A 23,787-nucleotide genomic window follows, 5' to 3' on the forward strand; every position below is an offset into this window, starting at 1 on the left:
GTGAATATATGAATATCTAATGAGCGGCTCGGCTCCGGCCCCCTGCTGGCTGGTCTGTGTAAAAAAATAAAAATAATATTTTTTTTATTAAATATATATTCATGTGCTTACAGCACATGAATAAAAATAGCATGCCCCTCCTCAGAATAAAATTCCAGATTTTTTTTACACCAATTGTAAAAAACAAAACACTTTATTTTAAAAGTTCACCTTCCACTTCACCATAAAAAGATAGCGATTGCTACTTGGTGAATCATGGCAAAAAAAAACTTGAAATGTATTCACCATCTGGTCATTGAATAGGGTGATTCACCGTTTTAGTCAGAAATTCGCCTTACAGCACAAAATCGCCATAAAAACCTGGCGAATCAGCCTCATTGAATACCGCCCTATGCGTACCCAGGACTTTCTTGGCAGCTGCGATAGATGCAGACAGTCAACTTACCCTCAAGTACCTGAGCATGCCTGAGTTTTCCCTGACACTCCCAGAAATGGACGGATACCAGAGGCAAATGCCGGCTTCCTGTCAATCAACCTGCATATGGCCAACAATCAAAAATTTAGCAGGATTTTATAGCTGGATGGCCTTGCGCATGCATACTAAGTGCTGTACACATGGGCAGCTTATCGATAATCACCCAACCTGCAAATTGGCAGTCGTGTAATCAGGTCTGAATAACCCGCATGGTCCAGACTAAAAAAAGGGGGGAAGAAATGTGATTTATGTGACTTTCACTGGGGAATAATTGAGCTAGATGTGATAGCTCCATAAAGAGCATTACTCTTAATTAAAGCAGTCAGGTCAGAATGGCCAACATGCCTGAAGCCGACAGGAAAGTGACAGAAAGTCAAATACCCATGTATTGATTAGCACCTTCAGTGGTAAGCCTGAAAAGTTTCTGTGGCCAGCGGCACTGCCAACATTGACTACCCCAGAAGATTTCTGTGCATGCTACTGTTTCCTAGGTGTGTGCCATTGATGCCTTCAGTGGTGCACTGCCGAAGATGCCCGAATGCCCGAGCACTCGAACTTCAATGCCTCCCCTTACAGATGGAGCTGGCAGCAGCGGAGGTGCAGGAGAACAGGGGCAGCAGCAGCAGAGGAGCAGGAGAATGGGGAGCAAAAGCAGCAGCTATGCAATGGTGAGTGTTTCTGGGGCAAAAAAACACACCATGGGGGTGGTGGCGTGGGGGTGTCATGCCCCAGAAAAACTCACCACTGAATGGGTTAAAAATGGTGATATAAAAAATTATTATCACTGAAAGCACATCATGGTAAACCGTGAAGTGAATGGGCTACAGATACAGAAGATCAAATCAAGTTCCACCCTTGTAATGTAGGGTGCACTCCAGAACTACCATGACCATGCAACGATCGTGAAATCATTTCCTGAAATCATACGATGGTCACAAGATTGTATTGGAGTACATGATCTGCACACGGTACCCAATCCTATGTAGGTGACAAATCTTTACTCCAGCAAGTAAAATCTCCAAAGTGACCAAACGACCGGGGGACACACATTGGCTCAGAATCACATTGAAAACATGTACACTTCTGTTCTTTTTACATACAATCGGTCATTAGATGCATTAAAATTGGGATAATTGAGCCCAAATCGTTCTGATGTGTACCAAGAAAAAGTTAAAAAGAAGATGTTGATGCTACAGTGGGCACAGATCACCCAAAACTAAACTTGCTGAAGACTTAAAAATCTGCTGTGACATACCGATGGCAGGAACAGAGATAGGTATAAACAATATGAATCCCTTTGTACCAAACATTCAGGCTGCCAATAGTTAAATGGTGTGCTGATTCTTCTTGACACATCAACTTTGTATCTGACTTAGAAAGCCTGTCTGAGTTCTCTTGCATACTTTTATAGTCACTCATTGCACAGGTTCGCAAGAGTGTGCTGCTGACACATATGCTTTAAATGTCATGTTACTATGTAAACTTGGAGCACACTTTGATTCAGCTTGGCTCGGTAAACAGAAAAACGCTGCTTACTGAGTGCTGAAACACTGCTCCGGCAAATGCCCCCCCCCCCCCCTCCACTGAATCCCCTAGGTACGATACGAGGGGATGTGTTCCCTAACACATCCCCTTCTCATGCATCCGCTCGCAGGAGAAATCATTCAATGGTCACGACCATAAATTATTTCTCCTACCTTCATAAATAAAAGTCATCATGTGACATCAGCCGCCCACCCCGGCAGGCATCGGCCCACCTGTGTTTCCATGGGAATGCACAGTGTTTTCATGGGGGCACCCATGGTCCAGCTGTGTTTCCGCCCTGTCTGCCCCTGACTCTTGCTCCCTACAACGAACGGGCCTGGTGCTGGGGTCTGCACATTTGTAAATATGCGCATGCGCAGACCTCCCAACATTGGATTGGGGCACAATTCTTTACGTGTGAAAATCGGCAAGGAAACATTTTTATATTCATCATAATGGCCTCTCATGTTTACCTTATTTAGAAAATATAATATTTTTGTACACAACATTTATAATTTGAATTTATATGACAAATGTGAGGGACACTGGATATTTTGTATATTTCTCACAGAGATGTTGGCACTCAAAGGGTTAATAGATCTGGAAATATCTGGGAAAGGATAACAACCCAAAATATTCGGCACATCCCAGGTTAAATAATGTTAATAAGTATATATTCTACAAAAATACATAAACTAAAGGTCAACACAAAAAAGCCATGTCTAATCAACAAACATGACTGTATGGGCTTCTAAGATCAATATTAAGTGTCTTACACTGACGATTCCATGTTTAATTAAAGCATGCACTGTTATATTGATTAAAACTTTAATATTTACTTACCTAAAAGCAGACATTAATCATAGTTTAAGAAGGAGCTTCTCGCTACGCAATGGACAGTGGAACCCAATAGCTATTTCTATGTATCTCAGGCATTTTTAATCAGTTGTTGGTTATGCTGTTACTGCATCACTATTTTTGTTCATGTTTCTATTTATCATAATATTCCAGTGCCATTTGTAGTTCTTGGGGACAATTAATAATTATCATGACAATAGCATGGTACTGTTTTATGCAGCCTTTGAATGAAATAGAATTTAAAAAATAAATAAAAAATGAGCTACTCCCTAATATGTAAACACAAGATGCTGGTTTGATGATTGTAAAATTAGCTGATAGCTGTTCTTTGATTATTAACCTACGCTATCAGGAGGATGCTACAGAAATTGTCATATTATGCCTCATAAAAATGAGCCTAACAGTAGTGCTCAAATGAAGTATGCTTTCAGAAAATCGATGGTTTACCAGAGTCAATTGAAAATCCTTTGAATGTATCTATAACACCATACAGTATATTGTAGGGGGAAAATTCAGTTAGCACCCCCAAAAAATATTTTGTGGGGAAAACATGTAGTTTAACTGTAATTTTTGTCCTGTTTTTTTTTTTTTTTGGGGGGGGGGGGGGGTGTAATTCAATTGTAGCCAATTTATAGGGGTAAAATCATAGGAAGTTCACAGACCTATGTGTTTTGTGGCCGCAATTGCAAAATCAGGAATGTTATTGTGGGTTATTAATTTCTCCTGCCTCGGGCAGATGAAAAAAAATCCCTAATCAGTGCTGAATTTGGGGCTAATTGAATAGCCTCAGGGGAGTCAATTAGCTGCAGTAAATTACTGCAGCTAATTGAATTCCCCCTTAATCATTCTAAAATATTCTTAATGCGTTGCAATTTTCTTAATTGACTTATTTTGAAACACAAATAATTGCATACATTCTAAACGGGATGGACTGCTAGCAGCCACAATGCTTATGCAACACCAGTATGTAAATTATTCACACTGCACTATACATGTTTAAACCACAGCTTTTAAAATTGTCCAAACGTAAAACAAAGTACAAATGTATCCTCTTATATTACTGCAATGCAAACGTGTGGCATACACATTGCAGTAAAATTATGCTGCGACAAGCTGCAATGTAGAGTGAATGGATTGTGGGTGCAAGCCTACGCATTGTGGAAAAGATGTAATGGGACAGATTTGTAAATTGTTTCTCTAAAAACCTACATGCAATCAAATGTAATATAACCATTGTTTACATTAACATTATACTTAATTGTTATATTTAATATATATTTAATATATTAACTTTCCGAATTTTCATATTTATTTATTTTTTACTTATATAGCGCAGCATATTCCGTTGCGCTTTACAACCGGAAACAACAGTGATTGAATTAATTCACTAACACAAATGGTAAAAACACTACACAACACATTGTAAACACAAATTTTTTATTTTAAAATGTAAATCATGATAGAATTTACTTTCCTTTTTCTCCTCCATCAAATATATTTTCATAATTTACAGTAATAGAGAAAAACATTCATGATTTCTCATGCTGATATCAAAGTTGTGTGATAGGTTTTCACATTTTGGAAATCTGTAGTTTTCCCTAAGTTTGAACTGAATCTTTCAGTTTACTACCTGTAGGTACAAGTATGCCGCAGTCAAAAAAGTATCAGTGTCTAGATAATGTGTGCTGAGCACAGTGGTAGCAGAACGATGCCCCTGGCTCGAAGCATGGCGATCTAAGCAAGCCATGCTAGGGAACGTGGAACACTAATTGTGGGTCCTAGCAATCTGCAAATGTATTTGTTAGGTGAATCCTATTTGTTTACTTTCTGCATCGATTATCAAACCTGAAAACTATGATCCGTCCCGACGCTACCCGCTCAGCAGAGGATGCAAAGCAGGAAGGTGCTGGGCCTGAGAGGCGCTCTCCCCGCTCTGCATCCCTGCTGATTGCTGCTGTGCCTATCAGATGACAAGCGGCACGGCCAGCAGCAGGGCCCTGGATCAATCTCCCTGCACTGAGTCTACCCATTGTATATGCGATGAAGAGCCTGCCCCCGACTGGGGCTGGCCTCTGAGCCCCAGCAGCTCTCAGCCCGACTCTATGCTGTTTGATGCACAGTGCCTGCAGTCCCTACCCGACAGAAAGCCTCTTCCAGCCTAATTGCTCCCTGAGCAATGAGCTTGTCGTCTGACAGCCCAAATCTTCACGGCCTGTCTCTACCATATTCTCTGGACTGATGTGAGAACCCTGCCAGCCCCTCAGTGGTAGTGATCATACAAGCTGGAACTCTGGTGTGGGAACACCGGCCCTGACTATGACATTACACCGATTTGCATGCACAAATATATCAATTATCTACTGTTTGTGGTCATTTTGCAAAACGCTCATATGAAACTTTTTGTAAATGAATTCATAATGCTTTCTATTGTAAAATTGCAATTCTTACCTAAGAAATAAGCATTTCATGCTTTCAATTTTATGTTCTCTGCCGAACCCAAGATATCAAAAACATCACAGTGCCTAAAGCATTTTAATTATTAACTACTTTCTAAATAGGTCAGTTCAGCAAAATATGATGACAATAATAAGAGATATCAGTCAACAAAAACAAACTGCAGTACCGTACATATTACTTACTGCACACAATAAAACATAATATAGGCATGGAGAGAGAAATATTGAACTAATTCTTACTAAACAATACAAGGGGGATGCAAAGGATGTAGGTCATACAGTCTTTATTTCTGTATAGTAACAGTGTTGGTAATGATATTATGCACACAGGCAATGTGCTTTTACAGCAGTGTCAATTATCTTGTGTTTATAGATTTTGGGAATGACATAACAAAATAGCTATAACTACTGTCCAAATAAACTAATAAAAAAAAGAAAAATATCCATGTTTTTTTATTTATCAGTTTGTATAGTAGTTATTGCTGTGCTGTGATTATTGTGATAAGACACTAGAATATACGTAGGTTATTTGAAAGCGAGCTGACCGGCGATCTAATTAGATTTATCCAGCATGCTGGATATTTATCCCTGGGCGATATCCACATACTATGGCCCCACACACAGAGCAATGTAGGGGCATTTTCTAAGTGATCTAATGAGATCACTTACAAAATGCTCTAAAAATCACCCTGTGTGTAGGCCCCTTAACACTATGGAGGGTTTTCAATCCCCGCCGCTATTTCCAACAACATTGAAGACACAGCTTCTGACTTTAAAACTGGTTGGGTCTGTTTTGTGAAAAATGGCCGTAGATTTTCGAGTTCATGGCCCGATCTCGACAATCCATTTTTGAAGACACGGACCCTTTTTGCCGCTTGACATTGAACATTGAATTCTGTTTGCCGATAAACTGGAAAGCTGACTGGAAATAGGGCAGGATTCTGACTGTCTGAACTTTCTGACAGTTGAAATCCAGGATTAAATGCCCCCCTAGGTACTTATGTATTATCTGGGCTCCCATGTTAAATGCACCCCATTTTTTCATACCCCTACTATCCAACTACGCATGGAGTTGATTTTATATAGTGTGGCGAGCGCAGCGAGCCACCGTGCCCGAAGCGTGGCGAGCGCAGCGAGCGGACGCGGTCTCATAAGAAAAACGGGAGCCCAGATATTACATAAGTACCAATAAATCAGACTTTGTGTTTGATTTTTGATTCAATAGAATATTTTATACAATAAAACAAATGATAGTGGCATAGAAGAAATGATGGGACTCATCAGAATATTTTGTTGTACACATATTAGATTCAGTATCTGCAATCATGTGATTTCTGTAGCTCCCAATGTGACCTCTGCACCCACCAGCAGGTAGTTTGGCCCACTCTTACAGAGCAAACTGCTCCGACAATCTCAGGTTTGAAGGGTGCCATTCCCAGACTACAGGTTCTGCTCCTTCTATAGATGTTCGATAGGATTTAGTTCAGTGCTCTAGAAGGAAACTATAGAATAGTCCAATATTTTGTTCTTACATATACTAGGGTACTTTAAGGTCTGTGTTTTGCCTTTAACCTTGGACCCTTGACCTGTGACTGTGACAGATCTTTGTGACACTGGACAGTATATTCTGTATCGGAATACCTTGAGATTACATTGCACCCTAAACAGATCCCATGCACCCAGGTACTTATCTTTGAAAGCTTATTCTTTTGTGAATATACTGTATGTAGCTATTTAATAAGGTTCAATTAGGACTCATCCGTCCAAAGGATATACTCCCAAATGCATTCTGGCATGTCAATGTGTATTTTAGTATATTCCAGCCTTATTTTTAAATCTGGAGCAGGTACTTGTGTACTTTCACGGCTCCCATTGCATGCCATCGCATGCCATATGTAGTGTCATGCGATGCCATGCGATGTCATGCGATGCGATTTTCCCGTGTTTTTAGGCATTTTTGATAAAATCACATGTGATCGCCTCGCATACCCCCACTATCCACGCCGGCATGGAGTTGAGAATAGAAAGTGTGGCGAGCGCAGCGAGCCACCAAGCCCGAAGCGTGGCGAGCGCAGCGAGGGGACGCGGATACCTTCACAGGTATCCGTGTCCCCTCGCGGGCTTCACAGGTATCCGTGTCCCCTCGCGGGGCTCACTGCGCTCGCCACGCTTCAGGCTCGGTGGCTCGCTGCGCTCGCCACACTTTCTATTCTCGAATCCACGCCGACGTGGATAGTGGGGGTATGAAAAGGTCGTAGGACGCGTACCGCCGCCCCTCGCGGGCTCGCTGCGCTCGCCACACTTCGGGTTGGCGTTGATAGTGGGGGTGGTACAGTGTGAAAAATGACATTTGGGGTGCATTTTACATGATTTCAACTCATGTCCATAATTTCTGTGAAAAATGACATTGCATCGCATGCGATCTCATGCGATCGCATGCAATGCGATGCGATTTTTCCCTGTATGATGCACATTGTGGGAGCCGTGAAAGTACACAAGTACCCTGGAGCCTTTCTAGGTCTTCTTCCATGGAGCCCATTGCTCAAAAAGCATTGGCTGCTGCAATCACACACTGGCATATCTTAAAAATAGAAATCAGCTCTTTTTATCTTTCTCATTTCCTTTTGATTAATCTAGGGTCAATTTTGATTTTATTTCCTAGTTCTGGAAGTTTGACCACATTTGTCCCATATTGTTTAACCTTATTAATAATATTTACTCGGAAATGGTCTTACAACCTCTTCTTTAACATGATTGTCTAAGATCTTATTTTTGATCTCCCCAAACAAATCTAGCATTTGTTTTCTCCATTCCATGTGTGAGGTACACACAATGATACCATACAGCAGACAACAATAGCAATAATAATATTCATCATCAATATCCTCATCATTTTTATGATGAACAGTATAAACCAGAAAGCAATGTGCGGTGATATAACCATGGCAGCATCTCTGCTTATTGATAAATTGCCCCCCTAGTGACACCACCACCTGCTGCCAGCAGCTTCTCTACTCTCTAGTGTAACATGCTCTCATCACCGCCACTGCTTCTATACTCTTCAGTGTCCAGCGTTACCCCCTCCCCTGCCTGCCCGCCTGCCTCTTTGCTGTCGTCACCCAGCATTTGCTAGCTCTCTTACTTACTCACCAAATTTATTGGACCATTGTTCGAGTTCAGCTACCCGGACCACTGAGAAAGCGCAGCGGGAAAGCAGGATACTGGCAAAGTATGCTAGTGCACCCCGGAGGTGGAGCTCCTCGAGTCCTTAGTCTCCTGCTGCAGTGGCTGCTGTGTAATCTGCTGCTTCCAGTAAACACAATTTTAATTAAAAAAAGGAAAGAAAATGAAATTGGGGCAAGTGCCTAGGTGTGCCCACCCCCCACCCCCCTAAATCAGCCACTGCTTGGTGCCCTATGTCACAAATGAGGGGTTTACAGTATTTCTAGTTGGACACTAATCTATTTATTATTAGAGAACAAAAATTGATTGGAAATTACTGGAAATTCCTGTTATTAGGTTAACAATACAACAGGAACAAAAATATGCAATTATTTTAATGTTTTTATTAAAATAAGGATCCAAACCCAATCCCACAACACAGGATCTAGATCTACAGTATATATCTATTTACGGTATCTGTCTATCTACTCTAAGAGTATGTTCAATAAGTAATGTATCTATCTCAGCAACCCTTTGTGATTCCAAGACCAAAATCAATTGGAATTCCAGGCATTTCCTAACAATACCAACATTTTGTACATTGTAGTTTCTGCACCCTTACACTAGTGGAGTTACAAGAACACGGCATCGTACACTGAACAGTTTTTCTCAATAACCAAACTTGTAATGGTATTTGTAAAACAAGGAAAATAAATAAAAAAACATTATGTCTCCCTGAAAGCCATATAAAAGGAGAGTAAGGTACATTCAGTCAAGCTGGGATTTACAAAAATAAGGATTAACTGTCCCATGGAGCAGCACAGAAAGTTCATGTTGGAGTAGTTTATATGTTTTTGTCTAACTCACCAGCACTTCCATAAAACACAATCGATTATCTCTCACATTAGTCTGAAATCACCGAAATGACAATTTACTTTCCAAAATAAATACATATTCCTACTACAGAAATTATGTTATAATCCTATTAGTCTGTAATTGCTTTAATGTGCATTACAGCTAATCAAGAAGAAGTAATTTGCTTAAAGCTGCACTACCAGCTTCTTTATATGTTTTAATAAACACATTTTACAAACCTTCTTCCCTTAGCCAGAGCCCTGGGGCTGCTGTATGCAGTTATTTTGCCTGGGGTTTCCCTGACTCTTTAATACAAAATCAGCAAATCAAGTCTAATCAAAACTTTAAAATGACAGCTCGGGTGCGGAGTGAGTGTGAGTGTCACAAGCCTCAGTCTTCCTCGTTATACATTTAAACAGACATACAGTATATATATTTTAGATACTACAGATTTAAATAATGGTAAATAAAATTTAGCAACTAGTCCTATATGATGCTGAATGGTAGAAATGGGATCAGGAGAGACACGATATGATCTATTCAATTTCCAATAATATTATGGTAATCATGTTTTGTGATTATTTATCTCATATACAAATCTGTTTCTGTATTGTTTTTAGAACATCCATGTAGATTATACTTCAATCATATCTATGCAAGCCACTCTTTTTTAATCAGATTGATTATTTCTAAATAAAAGTACTTTTGAAATAAGACTAATAGATAATGACTTAATTTGTAATTGTATTATGCCAAGTGAACTTGTCAAAATAGGCATAAAAATTGCCAAGCAAACATTTTATCCATTTTATTATTAGCACAAATCTCTGCATGTGTATGTGCATGTGTATGTGCTCCTCATGGGAGATCTGGACACCAGGAAATTGCCTGCTCTAAATACTGATAGCTTAGCAAAATTGCGTGCGTATGCCCCTTTAGGGTAATTTTCCCACTGAGATGTCCAATCGATCAGTCTGTAGAAACTTTCTTCACTTGCTCTTTGGCAATCTGTAGCGAATAATTCATATTTTGTAGCAAAACTGTTTTTTCTAATCAACATTTCTTAAGTCCTGTTTCAGTGTGATATATAGTATTTGAAAATGTATTAAAATTGCCATTTCCTGGCTTATATCACATTTCTTTCTGCAGTGCTGTATGCGTCCTGACAACTGCAACAACAAAAGAAAAGGACACATCTACATGTTATCTGTGGCACAAGGGATGGGTTCTCATCACTTGTACCACAAGATGGTCTGTCCTGGTGTGGATTCATGAGGTTCCCAGGCTATGGATGTTTAGTGGACAATTAATTCTCTATTCTTTTCCATGGAATTCTATAATTCTTTTGTTGTTGCTATAGACGTTTTCATGTTCTCCCTAACATTTTCTTTTCATATAAATCTCAGTTTTGGAATGTAAAATATGCCAAAAAGTGTGTATAGTTTTTATAGATTACTATGATCACCTCAATTATCAGCTAATCACTTCTTTGTTGCAGGCTACCTGCTGCTGATCATCCTGAGTGGGCTTACTTCACTATCACTAGGGATTCCTTCTCACCATTAGTACCACCTGTTAGTGATTCTTCCCATTGCATTATGGACAGGCAACTTGATACCACCAGGCTTCTACATCAGCACCTAGAACCGCTTATTACTCGGTATGTGTGGTCATGTTGCCACAACACCTACTGGCTGGTGTCTCATTGAACCCTCACTGTGGACAAGTCTGCAGTAAGTAGCAGGCAGCGGACTTGTGCTCGGAGACAATGAGCTCATTATAGCGCAATCCGAGAATTTCATTGCATTATGTGCTATTCTGGTGATAATAACAACCAGATGCTGGTGCATTGTAGAAGTAAATGTTTTCTTCTCAAAAGATGGGTTTTTACAAACCGTTACTCCACAGCATACAAGATAACACAGAAGTACACTTATCTAATGATACTCAAGGGATCTACACTTTAATCAGCCCTTTATATAGTTTTAGGACACAAAACAGCATGGTGTAATTGCACCTATATACCAATACCAATATGAACAGTGGTGGATTTTACCTATCGGGTTGCTCGACTGCAACTTTTTGAGTACAATCCACCACCACTGAAAGTGAGCCATGGCCCCATGGATGTGATTTGCAGTGGCAGTATGTTCCTATTGAAGTCATAAGATCAACACAACTATGATGTTGACATTGTTGAAATGTTGAAATTGTTAAAGTATCAACATTAGGTTAGGATACAGAATGTTAAAGTTAGTTACTAGGGGGAGGATATGGTTAAGTAAGTTGAGCGTGCATATTCGGCTCAAATTCCCCTCATTTGAAAAATTTTTCTCTTTATTTTTCTCTTATGGTTAATCATTAAAAGAAAACATAACCAATGCTGTCCTGAGCTTGATTGTTGCTAAAATATAACTATAAGTTATGAGTTATTCCTGACGATCACCCTGATATTTGAAGGTACTTAATGCCTAGTTATTTCAAGGTCCCGTTGTACTTTGTTTCTGTTATAAACCATCACAAGGGATGATATACAACGTTATGCTGTCCAGAGTTAGTCTGATGTTAAACATATAATTATAAGATTTATACCCATTTAAATGTATTTAATATTGGACAAGAATATAAAACTTTAATATCATGGCAGTATGGGGTTTGGGATGATGTGCTATGTACCATGAATGCTTGATTTAAAGCCCCTGATAAGAGTTACTGTCCTGTTACTGTTTGTTGTCAAATTGAAACATTCTTCTAAATAAAGACTCAATTAAAAAAAGTTAGTTGAGGGTGGTTAGGGTTAAGAATTAGAGGGAGGGTTAGGGATTAGGGCTGCAGATAGGGCAAGTATACTCACCAGGATGGTGCGCCATAAGATAACTCAGCAGGAACTGAAATTCACATAATGCTATGGGAAGTCACTAGGGTTGATATCAACATTCTAACATGTCAACATATTATCATTGTCTACATGATGAATATTGACATGGTAACATCATAACCATGTCTACAGTCTCAGGTTGACATTATGCTTGTTGACATACTGTATCACATCACACCAACACAGACTCTATGAATTAACTACTTTTAACTGATAGTGCTCAGTCCATATGCTGTTCAGATGACCTTATTAATGTCCTTGCACCCTTATAACCCCCAAGAATATAGTACTTTGCTATTACTAATACTTACAATTTACCAATGTGTTTACTTTAAAATTAAAAGAATTATAAAGAATTTAGTACCAAGGCAATATGGAAGCCACACAGAGGCATAGCTAGAGAGGATGGGCCAGTGTCAGGTCCCTGCCTGGGCCCGCTCCCCACCTCTGTAACTGGCAGCACTGCTCAGAGTGCTTATAGACTCTGGCACTGTGCATATCTCCAGATAAATGACTTGGCGGACAATGTTTATGATTTCCCTACTGTGCATGCCAAAGCACTTTGAAGAAAATGGCCGCCACACCATTTTCCCCTTTATTATGCAGTGCTATGACTGCTAATGTTGGTCTCTGGAAAGGTAAGTATAAAAGAAAAGGCCACAGGGCATTCAATGTTGGCCCTCCTCAATCCCGCACACACTGCCCCCATTATAGATACGGCATTGCAATTAACTTTACAGAGCCAAGAGATAGATATAATTATTATTAAGTGTAACGTCTCTTACATCATATACAAAATGAAAGGTGTTACATAAGCAACACTATTTACTAGAAACACCAGGGAGCCATAGAACATTGACATCATGGCTGCTTCATAATTGTCCTTTCATAGTTAACATAAACTCCAAGAACCCCGTTAATTGCAAAAATATATGAATTTTACAGTAGATGTGCCGAAGAAAAAACATTGTGATTTGATGTGATGATTACATATTTTCTATTTGCTTCATTCAGTGCGCAGTAAGGCTTTTAGTAGTCTGATATCCTCTGGAGGTTGTCACTCCCTCTTGATAAGCATCTGTTATTTCTTATTTGTAAAGTGTGCCGCTCAGCCGCCCCTGTCTTTCATTGCTAGTTATGCATTTACATTTTTTTTAAACAGATTTAATCTTCTGCTATCAAGTCATCATTTAGTGGTTCTCAATATCACTCCTGTACATTTAGCCCTTCATGATTCAGTAAAATATTGGTTCCATTTCCGTCTTGAGCTAATGATACAACATGCAATGTAGTTTCCTCTAATAATGTATATAATGTAGTCATTACTGTTGTGGGAAATGCGACCAACCTGTGAAAAAGTATTTGAATCTAGTAAAAATGATATACTTTTGTTTGGACACTTTATTGTGCACAAATAAGAAAAGTTACTATGGAAGTCAGAAATGCAAAGTGAAAATAATGGAACCTTGATTTACCAGAACTATGATTTCAAGGTCTAAGCAATTTTCTGAAATATTGAAACAAACTCCCTGTGCTGCAAATGGAATTTTCCATGCATCACAGAAACAAATAAATGGCTTGATCATAAACTTGCAGTCACAAATCAATGCCATAATTACAAGTTCAAATTGGAATAGCAAATGGTATTCCAGCATTAAAAATTGAAAAATATATATTTTTTTCATATGGCTAAAAATTTTTACATAAAAATGTGCACATTGTGTTTGTGAGTCAATCATGTGTAAAACACTGTGCTATTAAAATAACTTCAATAAAGAAATCAAATATTGCTTAAATGACTATTTCCAACTAAAATATTTGGTGGCATTAATTCATTAGTGGCCATAGATTATTTCAAATAATCAGTTGATCACGACAAACATAAATCTGCGCACACATTGTAAATCTTGTAAAAGAAACAATTGCATACATTGAATGTGAAATGAAATACAAAAGTATGCAAATATTTTATTTCTACAGGTCTACAGTGGCTGCGGGAAAAAAATAAACATGTTCAAAATTGACTTTCAATATAAATAATGTATGCAATAATTCAATTTGTATTTCCCTCCTGTATTGGCATTTGTCAATTTCTTCCGTACATTCATACAGCTCTTTTCGTTTGCGGAGATTTAATTAGACAACCTGAGAGTTGCTGCCGGCGCTCGGTATATACTTTTGAAGCATCACTAGTTAGAGGCAATACTTGACATCTAAGGAATGTAAGGTGCTGTAATAGTACAGCTCCTATAACAGAAATACTGTAATTCATATGTCAAAAATAAATTATAAAGAAAATCCAGAAAGCATGGTGTTTGAGATATCCAAGGTCAGCTTTACCACTTGGCAGCTCTAAGGCCTGCAGTTGGCAAGACAGAAGGAGAATGTCACTAATAAAGGCATTACGGATGAAACACCTGCCTTCAGTATATGCAGTATGGCTGTCCTCTTAAGTAGTTGGAAGCTAAATGTTACTACTGTACAATGGTACAATCTTAAAGAGCGCCTGTCACCATTAAAAGCAGCATTTCAGGGCATTACCAGTGTTTTGACAATGTAGGCTGTAATATTTTGAATAGAGCTGTCATTTATATAGCATTATAGAATTATTCAAAGTAATTTCTTTGACGTTTAATGGTAAAATAAGCGAACTTTGTTAAAAAAATGTCCCTGTTTATAAAATGGGTGTTTCAGAACCCTTGTTGACACAGACCATAATTACATTTCCCCAAAGGCTTATCCTGCTCTGCTCTATGTCCTTAAAATTTAGCTGTACACACGCTGGACCACGCATTGAAATTACAGACTCTTGCATGAGTGTTCTGTTAGAGTCCAGTGGTGTCAAACTTATGGTCCTCCTGCTGTTGTGGAACTACACGTCCCAGCATGCCCTGCCACAGTTTTAGCAATCCATTATATAAAATCTGTGGCATTTCATGCTGGGATCTGTAGTTCCACAACAGCTGGAGGGCCATGAGTTTGACACCATCGTGTTAGATACAAGTGCAGGAGTGCTTCCTATTCTATTACTTGTGAAAGTTAGTTGCCTTTATAAATGCCTGCAATCATGTTCATTCTCATATTAACAGATATCAACTCCATAGTATCCATGTTACCTTTGAAAAAGCTGCTTCAGCGAAACGCATTAGGTGGATACCTACCTCATAGCAGAAGCAGACTACAAGCTCCAGCAACAATCTGAGACCTTCAATCTGCCCGAACCAGCCTGGATGGACCAGACAAATCATCTTTTACAGACCGACACCCAGTGGCTAGCTCCACATTGCTAGTGGACTTATTCTACCAAGGGACTTTGGACAACTAAAGGGAAATTCCTTATTCCATCAGGATCCATTACTCCCTCAAACCCAGCAAGGTGGACGGTAACTATAATCTCTCTGTCCTACAGAGGTGGTCCCTATCATTCCAGGCAATCTAGGAATGGACAGTTAAATAGAGCTAGATCCGCTATCTGCTTATCTGCATAATGCACCTTTTCTAAACATTTTATTGTATTATTATGTGTGGCCGTTTGGCCTATTAAATTGTGATTTTTTTATTCAATACAAATTGTGAAGTAAATCCAACAGTGTAAAGGTTTATTATTATTCAGCGCTGCATATCTTGTTTTTATTTGTACCCCATTTCCATTCAGGTCTGACACACCTGATTTTTTTGCAGCTGCTGCTGAGTTAAGCAAGTCAGCCCTTGCGCCCCTAAGGGTCCCCTTCTCTGTTTTGGACAGGAGAAAAGGGTTACCTGATGTTTAATCCAACTGTCATCCCAAACTGACTCTGGCAGTTGGTGCGGCTCCACTATTTGAACTGCGCTGCAGCCCCCCCCCCCCCCACCCCACTAGAGCCGCCACTGGTTGTGACGGAATAGCAGATACAGAGCACACATACTACACAGCGAATGTTTGACCATTTGCCGCCCTTTGCAGAGTAGAGCTTACAGTAAATATTCCCTAGACCATAGGAGCCTGTGTTGGAGCTTGTACTTTATTAGGTCAGTGTTTGAATATAAAGCTGTACCACGTATCAGTTTGACTCAGTCCTGAATTTATGGGGTGTGGATCATTAGGTTAACAGTAATTAGGGAAACAGTGAACAAGTTGACCACTATTGGTTGACAGGAAATAGGTCGACACATGAAAGGAGTCAACACGGTTTATGTCGACATTGATACAATGTCGACACACACAAAAGTCGAGATGAAAATGTCCAACACAGGGGAAGGCCGACATGCCAATTTTTTTTTTATGTCTATCTCCAAATCTGCTGGCATGGACACCATATAAGTGTACCGTGTTTATGTCGTCATAAACCAGGTCACTGTGCGCGCCATGCTTTGGGCACGCAGCTTTGCTGGGCTCTGAACACTATTAGAATCTAACTCTATGCCAGTGGTTCCCAAACATTTCTGAATCACGGCACCCCTGAGTATCAAAATTTGTTTACGACATCGCAGGCAAGAAGATTCTCATTGAGAAAATCTATTGAGAACTATTAAATGAAGTATCTTGTGTTTCTATGTCATCCTTAAGGTCAGATATGTGTTAATGGACAGAATTCACTTCTAGTTGTACACAATTTGCCTATTACATTGGCTCTAAATCATTTTAATTGGTCATGGACCACCAACCCAAGGCACCCCTTGGTGCCACGGCACATGGTTTGGGAACCACTGCTCAATGCCCACTTGGATCCTGAAGTAAGAACAAGTCAGTTTAAAAAATAAAATCATTATGAAGTCATGTTGACCTTTTCATGTGTCGTCCTTTAACCTGTCAAACTTTTGTCAAAGTTGACCTAGACCACATAATGACCTATTGCTGGTGTGAATGTTCAACTGTTCTCTGTAAAGCGCTGTGGAATATGTATGTGCTATATAAGAAACTGTTAATAAATAAGAAATAAATATTGCATGTTGTCCAATAGTGGTCAACCTATTGACTGTCGACCTACCGATGGAGCCCTCCTCGTTTAGCCTGTTAACTGGATTGAGTGAGTAATATGATTACTGTGCTAATCCCCTACTGTATTGTTCTATGTATTGTTTTGCTGCTGAGAACAATAGGATAGCCATGCTGAGCCACGACCTAAGGACAAATATTATCGTCAACCCATCGACCGGATACCGAATTTGTGGCATGCATCACGTTAGCTTGGAGTCCCCTAGTCTGGGTGTGCACATGCAGGTTATGGAGTGTAACTTTGACTCCGGCTTTAATGTGTTCATCGGTCACAAAGTTTCTGTAGCTGGGGTGATATTTTCTAGCTCTGCTAAATTCCTTCCCTAAGCAAATTTGTCTGACATCTAACACTCCTGACTGTCCCCTATGTCTGATCACTCACTAACCTCATTCCCTTTACTTTAATCACTTTTCTGTTAATTATCATTGTTCATTAGAATGTCCTGTACATTACTCCCCTTAGAAATGCACTTTTTTTTAATGTCAGTTATCTCTGTCTGTGTTACTTAATATCCTCTTTTGACCCTTTGAGTGTCAAGTGAATTTATCAAAATTGATGTAAAGCAAAAATTGCCAAGAAAACATTTATATTCATCATAATGACCTCAAATGTTTACCTTATACAGGAATATAGGGTGAGATTTAATAGGATGAGAGATTCAGAAAGTGAGAGATTTTGAAAGAAATCTCCAGTTTTTTTAAAGTGGCAATCATTTACACTGCAAAACCAGTGTGATTTTGCAGTGTAAATGATTGCAGCTTTAAAAAAACCTGGAGATTTCTTCCCAAATCTCTCACTTTCTGAATCTCTCATCCTATTAAATCTCACCCATAATCTTTTTTTACGCAACATTTTTTATTTGAATTCATATAACTGCTTGGACAAAGGTGGTGCACAGAAAACTTTATAACTTAATTCTGTCCCCATAGATAGTAGTACTGACATATTAATATGCAGGGCAATGTATTAATGGTCAGTAGTACTGACCATTCTGACACCTGCAGCTATTGACTGAGACATTGCCCCATCTCCCTCTTATGTTAGTAGTATGATACAACATATGGGCACTAAAGATGCAGCTTGTCAGTACTAAGTGGATGCAATCAGAGCTCAAGAGGGGATCGCTGGTAGACAAGATGTTAATACATAAACTTACCATCGGAAATCTTTATGCCCCACACTTTAATAAACTTATCTAAACCTTAAACTAACTTAACACTAAAATAGCGAGACAGGCACAAGTGCTGGCATTTCAAATATATGATGTGAAATTTATTGACAGCTATAACTATAAAAGGGATGGCGGCCCTAAAGAACGGTCATAGACAGAGAGAGAGAGGGCTGAGGGTGGGTTTGTTTTGTTTACAAGATGCAAAACAAAGAAAGCAAACGCTTTTTGGGCGCACTCTTTTAAGAAAATGTAAAGTTAATTTATTTAAAACATAACTTTTATTGTGGACTTGTTAAAATAGGACAGTTTGGCGCATCAATACAATAAACATCGTTCTGCATATGCAATTGGTTTTGTTTTTGTTGTGTGGTACTTTTTAGATAATAAATATTAAATCATATATCAATAATTTGAAAAAAATAGCCACACATATAATTTATCATTCATTGCATATAGTCATCAAAGGTATAGTGACCTGAGTGACCAAAGGTGGCAAAAAATGAGTTATTGGTCCCCAACTGTTAAACAGATGGGGTTTCCGTGACCCCACGTTACTAGGTAAATCTATTGGATAATTGCTGCCTAAAATGGCAAATAGATTGAAAAAATAGCTGCCTGTATTGGCAGAAAAGTAGGAAATAAAGCAGTAGGCGGCTCCTGTGCTGTCAGTCAGTTGACTTGGATGCCTAAAACAAAATACCACACCTGGACTTCTCCAGGGGTCACCCACCTGGATACTGCCCTGGCCCTTCACTGCTTGGCTTCCAAGTTCGAAACGGGTTTGGGCACTCCAGTGAGGTATGGTGGTACACTCGTTACGAGTTGGGTCACGACCCGACAGCTCAGGTTAACTGCTGTTTATAACCATCAATTATATAGGCTGGACCCAAAACGTTTGGGCAGAAAAATTATAATTAATTAGATATAGGTGTATAGGTATATAAGTATCTCTAACCGATGGTCATAAGAGCTCAAGGCATGCACTCAGAATTTCAATAGCTGGCAGGTGGTGACAAATTGAAACAAAGTTAAATACGATATCTAAGAGAGTAAATGATTACTATGTAGCACTTTGCTTATTGATGTAGTCCCGTAATGTCAGGTTTTGACAATGCTTCGGCATAAATAATAAAGTAATTAAGTCACATCTGTATATAATATAAATTATAAAGCAAACCGCAAATGATGACCTGTGGCACACCTTTAGACAGTGGTTATGACATTAATTGATAGCTTCTCAACGATATTTCAATACACAGGGAGATTGCTCCAAGATATGCAGTGTGCCTTATAGGTGAAGTGATTAGGTCACAACAACAGGAATGTCATATATAAAGATAATGGGTTAGCTCCTCCGGAGACAATATTTATATATGAAGATATTACTGTTTGCTGGCACCCTATAGAAAAAACGTAGCTCAGGTTAGTGTTACCTGGTGTCCTAACGCAAAAGTTTACAGTGTGACTGGGATGGCAGAGGTATTAATTGTGGAGTATACCACAGATTGTGGCAACTCCAGTACCTGATCCTTGTATGCGGGGAGGCTGGCGGCAGCGCTGCATGAAGAAGCCAACGGAGGCGAAACACGTGTCCTACCCAGCGCCCCACGTTACTTTTTAGAAGTCAGAGACGGACCTGTGCTCCCTCACCACCTCCCGAGCCCACAGCTAGTTCCCGCTGTCACACCATCCATCAACCGGCTCCCTCACGCTAGCCGCGGCACTCGGCGGCTGAGTGACCTCATCATCAGCTGTATTGGAGTCCGCACGCCATACACTCGGACGGACGGTATCACCCGCCCAGCCAATTGCCGGCTGAGGACCACGTACACCAACGGAGCCGCCAGCTTTCCCGCATACAAGGATCAGGTACTGGAGTTGCCACAATCTGTGGTATACTCCACAATTAATACCTCTGCCATCCCAGTCACACTGTAAACTTTTGCGTTAGGACACCAGGTAACACTAACCTGAGCTACGTTTTTTCTATAGGGTGCCAGCAAACAGTAATATCTTCATATATAAATATTGTCTCCGGAGGAGCTAACCCATTATCTTTATATATGACATTCCTGTTGTTGTGACCTAATCACTTCACCTATAAGGCACACTGCATATCTTGGAGCAATCTCCCTGTGTATTGAAATATCGTTGAGAAGCTATCAATTAATGTCATAACCACTGTCTAAAGGTGTGCCACAGGTCATCATTTGCGGTTTGCTTTATAATTTATATTATATACAGATGTGACTTAATTACTTTATTATTTATGCCGAAGCATTGTCAAAACCTGACATTACGGGACTACATCAATAAGCAAAGTGCTACATAGTAATCCTTTACTCTCTTAGATATCGTATTTAACTTTGTTTCAATTTGTCACCACCTGCCAGCTATTGAAATTCTGAGTGCATGCCTTGAGCTCTTATGACCATCGGTTAGAGATACTTATATACCTATACACCTATATCTAATTAATTATAATTTTTCTGCCCAAACGTTTTGGGTCCAGCCTATATAATTGATGGTTATAAACAGCAGTTAACCTGAGCTGTCGGGTCGTGACCCAACTCGTAACGAGTGTACCACCATACCTCACTGGAGTGCCCAAACCCGTTTCGAACTTGGAAGCCAAGCAGTGAAGGGCCAGGGCAGTATCCAGGTGGGTGACCCCTGGAGAAGTCCAGGTGTGGTATTTTGTTTTAGGCATCCAAGTCAACTGACTGACAGCACAGGAGCCGCCTACTGCTTTATTTCCTAATTTTCTGCCAATACAGGCAGCTATTTTTTCAATCTATTTGCCATTTTAGGCAGCAATTATCCAATAGATTTACCTAGTAACGTGGGGTCACGGAAACCCCATCTGTTTAACAGTTGGGGACCAATAACTCATTTTTTGCCACCTTTGGTCACTCAGGTCACTATACCTTTGATGACTATATGCAATGAATGATAAATTATATGTGTGGCTATTTTTTTCAAATTATTGATATATGATTTAATATTTATTATCTAAAAAGTACCACACAACAAAAACAAAACCAATTGCATATGCAGAACGATGTTTATTGTATTGATGCGCCAAACTGTCCTATTTTAACAAGTCCACAATAAAAGTTATGTTTTAAATAAATTAACTTTACATTTTCTTAAAAGAGTGCGCCCAAAAAGCGTTTGCTTTCTTTGTTTTGCATCTTGTAAACAAAACAAACCCACCCTCAGTTATTGCTACTGAACGCTGGGCGCACCACCAACCAAACAACCACCAGTACTTATGACCATGTGGTTTTTATGTTGGTTACAACAAATTTGACAGATTAATTAATCAGTATTAATTCAGCTGTGCGGGCCCTTCCCCACCTTTTCCATACAGAGAGAGAGAGGGGTAAGGTCACAACACACCATTCATACATCGTTGGTGTCCAACTCTCCCCTCACGACCCACCCGTGCGGATGGTGCAGCCCACCCCCTGTCCAAGGGGCGTGGGCTAGCAACATTTTGATGTCGGAAGAGTGCACCCCACTATCTTCATACTATATTCATTTAAACAAGGACCGTTCTTTACCGCCGCCAAAGAGACAGCTAGTTAGGGAGGGAGGGAGGGTGGCGAAAATCCAGCCAGAGAGGCAGATCACCTGACTTCCTGCCTATTCCTAGCTCAAGGAACTCCTCCCTTGATCCCTAATTGGCTATCCTGACCTTTTCATCACCCCTATCATCACACAACCTAAAGTGCAGACAGCTCAGATTCCTTCGGTACTTTATGTCACCTCTTGCTTAATCAGCCCTCGGTTTTCTTATTGTCGGTAAGCTGTGGTGTAATGATTAGCATTACTGCCTCAGCACAATTCCCCTAACAGTGTGGAGTTTTGTATATTCTCCCATGAGTGGGTTTCCTCCGGGTACTCTGGTCTCATCCCACTCTCCAAAGCTATACTGGCAGGTTCACTGGCTTCCAACAAACATAACCCTAGTGTGTGTGTATGTATGTGTGTTTAGGGTATATGTATGTGTGTTTAGGGTAGTCTAGATGGACCAAGTGGGTCTTACCTGCTGTCAAATTCTATATTTCTATGTTGCTATGCTTACTCTTTGTGTTTCCCATTTGTCTCACTCTTCCTTTATAGTTTATAAGCTATATGAGCAGGATCCTCTTCCCTACTGTTCTCACTACTTAATTCCCTTGACACAAGCCCGTGTAGCTGTTTTGACAGCTATAATGGTATTTGTTCTTTTTTTCTGTAATGTACATTTTTCTTTATTGTACTGCCTTATTGTATACCCTTTGTACTAACAAATACTAATAATACACTAACCAGTAATGTATTATTGGTTAATGATAAGAGAAGATGTCACTTGTGAGAAGTGTTTCCCACATAAGAGTTGCCATAGGGCCAGGTACAAGTTTAATGCACATACTGTAGATAAAGTATGTCCCAATTCTGCTGCTATCTAATATGTTACTAAGTATTGTAAATCCAAAGCACTAGATAAGATCTATCTATCTATCTATCTATCTATCTATCTATCTATCTATCTATCTATCTATCTATCTATCTATCTATCTATCTATCTCCTAAAACAGTAACTAGTGCTTGACCTACATATGTTTAATTGACAACAAATGCTTACGCTTCACAGATCCTATGTACACATAATGATAGCATTAGTTATTTGTATGCAATTATGCAAAGGAAAACTGTGAATGCCAGCAGATAAGTTTATGGAACCGTAGCACAGTTTGCATCTGTAGTGCTAGTGGGCACCAAATCGTGAGCTTTAAACAATAGATGTGCATTTCATTATATCAAAAATGTATGTTCTTTACTAATAGCACCTCCATTACGTGGTGCTGCCATCCCTAATAAAAGCAATTAACCTTGCCTGGTCAAACTGAGGAGTCCTCGAGGTTAACCATCCTTGTCCTCAAAGGAATATTTAGCTATTCTGACATGACTCATTCACACTCAGCAATTATAATATTACTAACAAATTTCATTTTGATGAAGGATTTAAAATGTTTTTTTTTTTTTTTTTCCAATGGCCTTCACTTATTAGCCTCTTATTTGTGTATATGGATGACACATCAGTTACAATTAAAGTGGATACACAGAATGAAGAATACATTATTACAAAAGCCACAAGTGCTTATACTTACAGCGTTGTGTCTATCAGAGCATTGTAGCAGCACAGAAACTCACCTCATTAGAACTGACTTTTTCAGTGAATTGTTCAAGAGATAAAGGGAAAATAATAAAGGGAAAATACACAATATGCCGTGAAGGTGAAAAACATCATTATGTTGAACAATTTGCTTGTAGTAAGAATATTACTATTGCATAACCAGTAAAGTTAAAGTAGGGGTGAGTTGGTTCTGTTCTACTCTGATTTATTCGGTTCTTATCTCCAAATTATCACAATTTAGAATTTT

At 39.4% G+C, this 23,787-nt stretch overlaps 1 protein-coding gene and 2 pseudogenes across 18 annotated transcripts in view; 1 reads left to right on the forward strand and 2 right to left on the reverse strand.

The window, feature by feature from the left end:
- Positions 1-23,787, reverse strand: part of LINGO2 (leucine rich repeat and Ig domain containing 2) — a 1,326,410-nt gene that overhangs the window by 61,874 nt on the left and 1,240,749 nt on the right. The gene's annotated exons all lie outside the window — the stretch shown is intronic.
- Positions 19,049-19,167, reverse strand: LOC146039811 (5S ribosomal RNA; annotated as a pseudogene).
- LOC146039822 (5S ribosomal RNA) lies at positions 20,936-21,054 on the forward strand (annotated as a pseudogene).

Source organism: Crinia signifera, chromosome 1 (assembly GCF_055691185.1).
Source record: "Crinia signifera chromosome 1, ASM5569118v1, whole genome shotgun sequence".
In the NCBI taxonomy this organism is placed as follows: domain Eukaryota; kingdom Metazoa; phylum Chordata; class Amphibia; order Anura; family Myobatrachidae; genus Crinia; species Crinia signifera.